Source organism: Ostrinia furnacalis, unplaced genomic scaffold, assembly GCF_004193835.3.
Source record: "Ostrinia furnacalis isolate ACB-3 unplaced genomic scaffold, ASM419383v2 OfSCF3759, whole genome shotgun sequence".
Taxonomy (NCBI): domain Eukaryota; kingdom Metazoa; phylum Arthropoda; class Insecta; order Lepidoptera; family Crambidae; genus Ostrinia; species Ostrinia furnacalis.
The window spans coordinates 37089-46194 of NW_021133998.1; the positions used below are offsets into that span (position 1 = coordinate 37089).

A 9106-nucleotide genomic window follows, 5' to 3' on the forward strand; every position below is an offset into this window, starting at 1 on the left:
ATTTTATTTTTTTACTGGTTATTTTCTACTTCAGTGTACTTCGGTACAACAAATTTCAACCGGTTCGTGTGTAAAGTTAAGAAGGTCGTCGATAAGTATGAATCCGTCGCTTTTTTGTATGCATTCGAATTTGGTCGGATAACCAGCCGGTATTTACAATTTGATATTTTTATGCATATCTTTTTTTAAGCGATACATTCTAAGTTGAATATTGTATTTTATATTTGTTCAATAAACGCTCTAATTATACGGTTAACATCCGCTCATCTTGGTGTAGCTGATTCCTTGTATTTTGACGTCAAAGTTATAGCTCCGTCGTAATTACTTTTAGTGATATTATTCAATGACCCATGAATGTGCGTTTTTGAAACTTTCTATGGTTATAATACGTCTTAAGAAGGATCGAATACAGTTTTCAGTGAGCTTGTATGTTTTGTTATTCAGGCGCTACACGATTTTTTCGGATTTTGAAGAAAGCTCGATTACTTGATATTTATAAATATTTTCATAAACATGTTTCTTTCACATATACGCACAAATCAAGAGCTACTCGTGTGTGTTTATTCTATAGGCGCACATATAACGGTTATTGAGATAGAGCATTCTGCAAAACGTTACCCTGGCAGGAAATGCAATATCTCGAAAACCTGAAGACGCACAAATCACATTTTCAGCTCAGATAATAGAACAAATATAAGCTATCTGCTCGTACACAGTTTTTCTCTTTCCGATCATTCGTTTAGAATTTTCCTGCTAGAACAACGTTACTCCAGCAGGAATCGTTTTTTTCGTTTTGTACCAAAACGACAGCACGCACTAATCTCTAATTCGGCGCACATTTACACCATGTTGGGAACTAATTATACGTTCTACTCATATCACTCTAGGAGCTACTTTCCAGCTGGAGTAACGTACACCATTATAACAACAATGTTAACAGCATTGTTGTGTTCCGGCAGTTAGAGGTAAGATAGCCAGTTCCTCCGTGGTTGAGGATTCCGGGTGAAGCTCGCTTCCACCTTCGGCCTGATCGTCACATACCATCAGGTGAGATACAGGCCAAGAGCTTCCTCGTTGTGGATAAAAAAAAATTGAAACAACAAGTATTTGGTAGCACGCAAACTTATAAAAAAGTATTATAATAAATTAAAAATATCTTTAGACAACTACGAGCCTTCCAAACCGTAGTAATGCTACAAACGTCTACGGACTACGGCCATTCGTAGCGCGCTACGGGTCGTAGACGTCGTAGTTACCTTTCGTAGTTTTGTAGCGCAGTTCATCATGGGAATATTTTAATTTAATTTGCTACTTTTTTGCCAGCTTTTAAATTATAAATATACATTTGTGGTTATATTAAATTGTATGAACCCAAGACATCTTTTGTGAACATTTATTTTTTTATACACAACGAGGGCGCTCTTGGCCTGTATCTCACCTGATGGTAAGTGATGATCAGGCCGAAGTAGCTTCACCCGGAATCCTCAACCACGGAGGAACTGGCTATCTTACCTCTAACTGCCGGAACACAACAACTCATTTAAAACTAATGTTACATAATAGTTATTATTCACGCTCATACTCGTATTAGATTGCAATTTCTTTGTTATTTATTAATCTGGTTTTTTCAAACATGCAATATCCTACAAAAACATTATGAATTTTTCGTAATAATAGCTACATTTATTTTTGTAAACAACAAATTGATTACGCTTTCCTTATTCAAGTGGAATCGAGATGCCATTATTTTATTAACAATGAAATCGATTAACCTTTATAATAATCGAGCGATATTTAATCTTGGCTCAGCAAATTCAACACAAGAAACAACAAGTCAAAGGAACAAGACCGGACAGGCACAATGCGAGGAAAATAAAATAACATCTTATAAAATAACAGGGTGGGGGCGCCCCCACCCGCGGACCACTTTTCTTTCTCTCGCCAAGCCATTTTGAAAGGAGCGGGAGATTTGTGAGGATATGCTTGATCTTAGAATGACAATACACAAAGAAAATGGGACTTATATCAAACTATTTTTTGGTATAAAATTGAATAGGCACTCACAGGGTAGATATGTACCATCATAGACTGCATCTCACTTAACACCATGTGCGATTGCGGTAAAATACCTGCCTTGTCTTGCATACAAAAAAAGTCGGGTTTACAATGAAAAATGTTTGTAATGAACTCAAAATTTTACGATAATTTTTAATTTTATTTAGCGAGACTAATTAGGTATCAATCAAGTGATATTATTTTACCAACTTTCTTTCCAAAGCACCCATGTATGTCCCATCCTATCCATTTAACATTAGTGCAGCTTAACCGTGGTGTTTGTAAAAAGTGCCTTTCCATCGCTACAAAAAAGAGGGGAAGAGGAAGACCCCAAACCACCTGGTTGACGTATGTCCAAAAGGACATGAATCAAATGGCAGCGTATGATTGGGAAAGTTGACCCTGCGTAACGGGATTAGGCAAGGCAGAAGAAGAAGAACCCTTAGGCTGAGTTGCACTATCTTATTTTAATAAACGTCAAAAATCTGTCAAATTCCATAGAAAAAACACCGGTTATTGTTATAGGTACGGTTAAAGTAAATTGGTTGGTTGGTTGGCAACTCAGCCTTAGTGTCACCTAAGTGCGGTTTTCTCTGAGTTATAAGCGATTACTTCTTCTGTAGTGAGCTTAAGTTATAATTCTCTTAGAGGAGCCTTAAAATGAGTAAAATACTTACTAGTAAAGTAAGTTAAAGAAGTTTTTGAATGTATAAAAAGAGAAAAAGTGTCTTTGTGACTTCTTTTTCTTATTAGCCCTTTTCTGATTAGCAGGTTCTAAACGAGGACATAATATGTAATGGTCAAGATCAGTCAGATCTTAACTTTGATTTTAATAAAGCTTAATTTATTATTTGTTTTCTCTTCACCGTCTTATCCCCACACTTCTCCCGTCGACAGAAACAGAGTGGTGTTTTTTCTCGTTTTATATTAAAATCGGGCGGGCCGAGGAAATTGTCAGTCGGATGGGAAATTGCCAGCGCCCCCATCGCGTGACCGGGGCACTAGACAGCCGCATTGCCAGTTGACGTTTTTATGTAACTATTGGCTCGGAAGGAGATAATCTAAGGCTGGGTTGCACCATCTTACTTTGACTTTGACAACGTCAAAAATCTGTCAAACTCCATACATAATGCTCCGGTTATCGTCATAGTTATCGTTAAAGTTAGGTGGTGCAACTCAGCCTTAGTCATATAAAGCAAATTCGATGCTAACAATGGAGTCACATCACCAATCAGTCGGGTATTTGAAACCTAAATAATCCTAAAGCACCAATTATCTTATAAAACTTAAACACCTACTATTCTAGTCATGAAGACTCAAATTAATTTCAATCAACTGTAAATATTGATTTTGAGACATTATTGACAAATTTTTATTATAGTTTCATTAAAATTAAGTTTTCAGGACTAAATTTTTGGAACTTTTTTCAAAGTTGCTATCCAAGTAGTACAACTATTGATAGGTTAAGGAGAATAGTAAATCAGCAGTATGCAAAAACGAGCTGGTTTAGGTAATAAGTGAAATATATTTAGCAAACGCCAATAGTGTGTTAATTATTTAATCACTACTCTGGTTTGAAGATCTCTGTCAAGTCGCCGGCAGTAGGCCACAGTTCATTTGTCATTTGGACTGTGTATGTTGATACTAGCAATAGTGTGTTAATTATTTAATCACTACTCTGGTTTGAAGATCTCTGTCAAGTCGCCGGCAGTAGGCCACAGTTCATTTGTCATTTGGACTGTGTATGTTGATACTAGCAATAGTGTGTAAATTATTTAATCACTGCCTTGGTTTGAAGATCTCTGTCAAATCGCCATCAGTAGGGTATACAGCTCATTTGTCATTTCGGCTATGTATGTTGATACTCCACTAACTTCTTCTGCCTTAAGCGATGCGAGTCTGAAATTAAAGACAATTCATATAAATAACAGATAAATAAGACCACGAAAGCTGTTGAATTGGGTAACGATTGATTGCAAAGTTGATTCATCACACTTTACAAAATTCCATAACATTGAAAGTAACGTAAATGCGCCTATTACCGCCAGTTTAAGCTGACTTCGGATAAACATTAGAAAATTAGATATAAGACGTGGTGATAGAAAATACACTTTAATTTATTTATAACAATGATGAAGTAGTCTTTGAATTCAAGTAGTAATAATGAGTATACAATTACACAATAATTAATAAATAGCAATTTAATCTGAAAAAGCAGTTGTTTCTATTACCGACCTATAGACGAGGTGTGTTTCTATTAACGTTTTTTCTGTTTCTATTACCGACCGCTAAGAATATTGCTCTTCAATTGGGTATATTCCAAGAGGCACGGGTTCGATTCCCGCTCAGAGGCTCGGGAACCACTTGATTTTTTCAAGTTAAATTTGTTTTGCTTTTAGTTTTAGTTAAATTTGTTTTTTTTTTTTCAAGTTAATTTTTTTTATTCTTAAAAGAGAAAAGGCACGCTTCTCGAAAATAAATAAATAATCAAGCAGAAATAGTAGAATAATAAATTCCTCTATTATACTTGATGACGCGGTACCCGGTGTTCTAGTGAGTAGTGGGGGTCATTATTTAAATTGTATTTGAGTTTTAATAAAATTTATTTTTCATTTAATATTTTATTTTTAATTTGACTATAATTCTTAAATAGTTTTTGGTTGATGTTAATTGTGTGTAATTGTGTATTTTAATTTAAACTATGAACAATTGGACACTGTCTGTATAATTATTTTGAATTATTTTTTTATTATTCAAAAGATCTTAAAAAGTTACATAGTAGTTGTGATAACGCATGATTGGTTTGGTGTCATGTCATAAATGTTAGTTATATAAAAAATACAGGCTTATAAGTCTTCGCAAGTGGCGTTATAGTTATGAGGCGGTAATAGAATCCACTATGAATATTACTTTATTCTATTAGCGACCGTAAAAAAAATGAGTAATAAACTAAAATATCTACTTTAATGAAGACGTGATCAGTGAAGTATCATTTTTATTAGGTTTTATTTTATATCAAATAGGTACTAATTAGAATTTAACAGGTTTTATTAAAATCTATTGCCATACATTATTAGAGATATTCTTTAATGTTCATTGCAGTTTTATGCCAAACCTATGACAATTAACGTATGGCGTTAATTGATTTAATTATGTGAAATATTCTTATGAATCGATCAAGATAATAAAATGGAGGTTAAATGCGTAATTAAAGATATAAATACTAAAATAAAAAACGTTATCAAAATTCTAACAACGCCATGGGTCGTTATTAGGAACCAAATTATTAAAAGTGTTTCTATTACCGCCCTTATTTAAAATTGTTTTTAAGCCACAAAAATACAGCGAGAGGGCTATATTGAGGGTTTATTAAGGAAACTAAAGTACGAATTAATATTGTTATGCAAAAACATGTTGGTATACTCATTTTAAATGTGTTAAAATCGCTAATTAATAACAAGGTGCACCTTAAGTAGCTGGGAGCGCGTCAGTATGAAAAGTGCGTCCGTTGCGGGCGCGTCCCATTTAATATCAAATAACTCCGTTTACTGGTTATTTACGAACACAAACTTTAATCGTTTTGATAGTCAATAAACATATCTAGATATTTTTTAGGTAACGTGTTTTCTGGAACCTGTTATTATGTCTTTTATGAAAGAAAGGAAAATAGGGCGGTAATAGAATACAAATTTTGGGGGGTCGTTAATAGGCGCACTTACGTTAATATAGACTTTACACATGATTTTTTTCGTGACGTACCTATCGATTCCGTGTCCCGTTGAATTAACTAATAACTTATTTTTGTATTAATAAATTAGAATAAGCTTTCAATAAAGAGTAATTTCTTTACTGAAAGTCAAGGGAAATGGGGGATATCATCTATCATTCATTATTTATTCTGTCGAAAATTATTTCACTCTTAATTATTTACTTGAATATCATAATTTACTTGACGTTGGCTATCAGATAATAATTTATAGAAAAACAAAAAACGTAGGTATACTTGGGTAACGATCTAGTAACTACTACAAATACTGTGACCCGTTTATGTATTTCAATATGGGAATAAGTGAATAAGTAGGTTTAATACTACTCGTACTAAATTGAGAATGTTACTAGGTATGCAAAATCACTTGAAACCTATGTTACAGTTAAGCTTTTACATTTACAAATACATTAGTTTTTATTTCATTCAAAAATACCCAGTAGTTATGATTTTATAGGCATTCAAAGTTCGCTTAAATATTGAGTCCCGCCGACGGTCACGTGACCCCGTGTGACGTACATTCACAGCGTCCGCTCACTAGAAAACGGATATAAACATACTTAAATATTTTTTTTTTGTAAATACAAACTTATTATACATATTAACACCCAGACCCATCACAGAAATTAAAATTGAACCAAACCCAAACTTGATGCGATTGTGTCGTTTATTGCGAATTACCTTCCAGCTCCATCATTAGACCCCGATTACTATATAGAATTAAAATACTCATCAATACAAAACGAACGAGCCCAAACTCGATGCATTTAAGTCGTTTTATTATAGAGTTCCTATGGCCACCTTCCAGCTCCATCATCAGATCAGCTCCATGTCATCATAATATTGCATGGTCATCCAAATCACATGTGTTTGCGAAATTTCAGCTTAATCGGTTGCCTGGAAGTGGGTCTTAATTCAGTTTGCAAGATTCCACCCATACAAATATGAGCCAGTCGTTGTAATATGACGTCACGCGCATAAAATGGCGGGCCGGCCGCCGCCCGCACTTTTAAAATTCAATATCTTGGAAACTAATTAACGTATCGAGATAATTCTTTCACGTGTATTTTTTATTTTTAACAGAGAATACAGAAAGCTAAAAAACAAAATTAGTGAACATTCTTCATTAGTAAACACGAATCGGATGTGTTTGTGTTTTACAAAATTTAATAGATTTTGATAAAATTTTATATTATTATGTAGATAGTAACTAGATATTGATTGACACACACAAAACCAGTTCAATCTAAACAACATAAAATAGTAGTGTTAGTAAAGGGCGCCCGTTCAAATCTAGTGGTCACATGTGATATTATGTAATAGTGTGATTTATCAACGAGAATTACAATTTACTGGTCAAAAGAACACATTTAAGGGCATTTAGGGTAGATAATTCCAGCATTGTACAACACGTCTTACTGTACTTGATTATATGAAGAAGATGTAACTCACTTAGAAAGAAACCTTTCGAAATACTTTAAACGAAAATCGGTTATTATTCCCCGAAATGTTTAAAACTTTTCAAAGGCAGCCATAAAATTACCCAAAATGACATTATAAATATTAAGGGTGCAATTACCGAAGCTATTGTTTCTTACCAATTCATTTTTGCCGCGTAAATCTTAACAACGCTCTATGGCTGAAGGTCCAGTTAGTGTAGACCCCTGGCTTCGTTAGTGTCGCCAGTTTTTTGCTCTGGTTAGTTGTGGATGAGAGGGGCGTGGGAGGTCTGGTGAAATGGGTGGGTATATTTATTTCGAGCGTCATTTTTGCCACGTTTCCCCTCCGCGGGGCGTTTTTGTAGGGAGTCCGGCGAAGTCCGTGTTGCTATGTAGCGGCCTGGAAAATAGAATTAATGTTTTTAAAACAAAAATAGATTGTATTATTACTACTTAAACTTCTTTTCTGTCTTTAGCTGACCTGATTGAAAGACCTTTGGTCTTCTTTTATTTTTTTTCATTTTAATGTTGCTGCTGAACTTACTGTTCGATATAAGACAATCGGCACCATGGGTAGCGCCATAGAACCGTCCTTAGTTGATGGGATGTCCATTCAAAGTGGACGCCTGCCACTTCTTCTTGTAGTCTTTCATTTCGTCCAGGGGTTGACCTAGAAAGATAAATGTTTCATTTTAGAAAAAAAATAAGAACAAGCTTAAGAAGAATATAAGTAAAATAGACATTAACGAACTGGTATGCATCGTTCCTTAGTCAATCGTCCACCTTACCAATATCATTCTATTCATAAATAAATAAATAAATAAACAAATGCAGTTTCTCTCACAAAATCCAAAGAGTTAAAGATAAAGAGCTTAATTTATTTCCCCGAAAAGGCGACGGCGCCGTCCCGAAGCGTCCAGCCTTCCTATCTTTTTGCGAGTCTTTACTTTCTTCAAATAATTGTATAGATAACGCGAACAAAGAAACGAACCCCCACCCTGTGGGGGGACATTTTTAGAGCACCCCTTTGATCAGACGTTTTGACGTTGTCGTTTAATTATCGGGGAAAAACCTGAGAAAAAGACGGAGAAATAAGATAGTTGTATTCCTTTCCAAATTACGAAAGTAGGCATTTTTCCTTTAATTCCCGTTTCCCCGTTTTTAACTCGACACTGGCAAGATAGCATAGCCACAAAAAAAAGATAGTTGTCATGTTATGGATAGAGTGGACTGGTGGTTCGATTGGCATCAAGCTGGGTACTAGTTTGAATCTCGGTGTATGCAAATGTTAGGGCGAAGAACACAACTAAGTATTTATACTCGGAGTCTAAGAGTAGGCGCACACCGTAGATTTTTAGTTGGCCGATAGTTGTGCCCGATTTTAATTTGTATGAAGAATTGGCCAAATCGAATCGGCGTAGTGTGCGCACTCCCATACATGCCCATACTGATCAACTGCCCGACTAAACTATCGGCCGACGAAAAATCAACGGCGTGCGCCTACTCTAACGCCCGTATTCACATAAATTACTATGAGGTCTCATAGTGCGCGTGGACGCACAGGGTGATACACGAATCAATCACAGAGCTCTATTCAACGCTGTGCGTTCGATTTGCTGCTTCACTTAAGCAAGTATCGTTTGTGAATGAAATGAAAAGCAATCCAGTTTTGCTGCTTTTTTCTTGGCCGATGTGTAGTGGTATCATGTGTACAGATATCTTATTAAGATGGTTAAAGCTGTATTCGTAGGGATATAACTATTAATTTACTTCAAAGCCGATCATAACTTATTAAACTAATAACTAAACGATTAGATAATGATAGTTGGAGAACAAATCTTTTGCC

General features: G+C 35.1%; 1 long non-coding RNA gene across 1 annotated transcript; it reads right to left on the reverse strand.

Annotated features, from left to right (window-relative positions):
* Positions 1 to 3628: 3628 nt before the first annotated feature.
* Positions 3629 to 7883, reverse strand: LOC114358233 (uncharacterized). The gene is made up of 3 exons (XR_003656364.1): positions 7742 to 7883; positions 7420 to 7660; positions 3629 to 3954 (listed from the first exon to the last, which is right to left on the reverse strand). It is a non-coding gene; the product is annotated as an uncharacterized LOC114358233 (long non-coding RNA).
* Positions 7884 to 9106: the final 1223 nt, after the last annotated feature.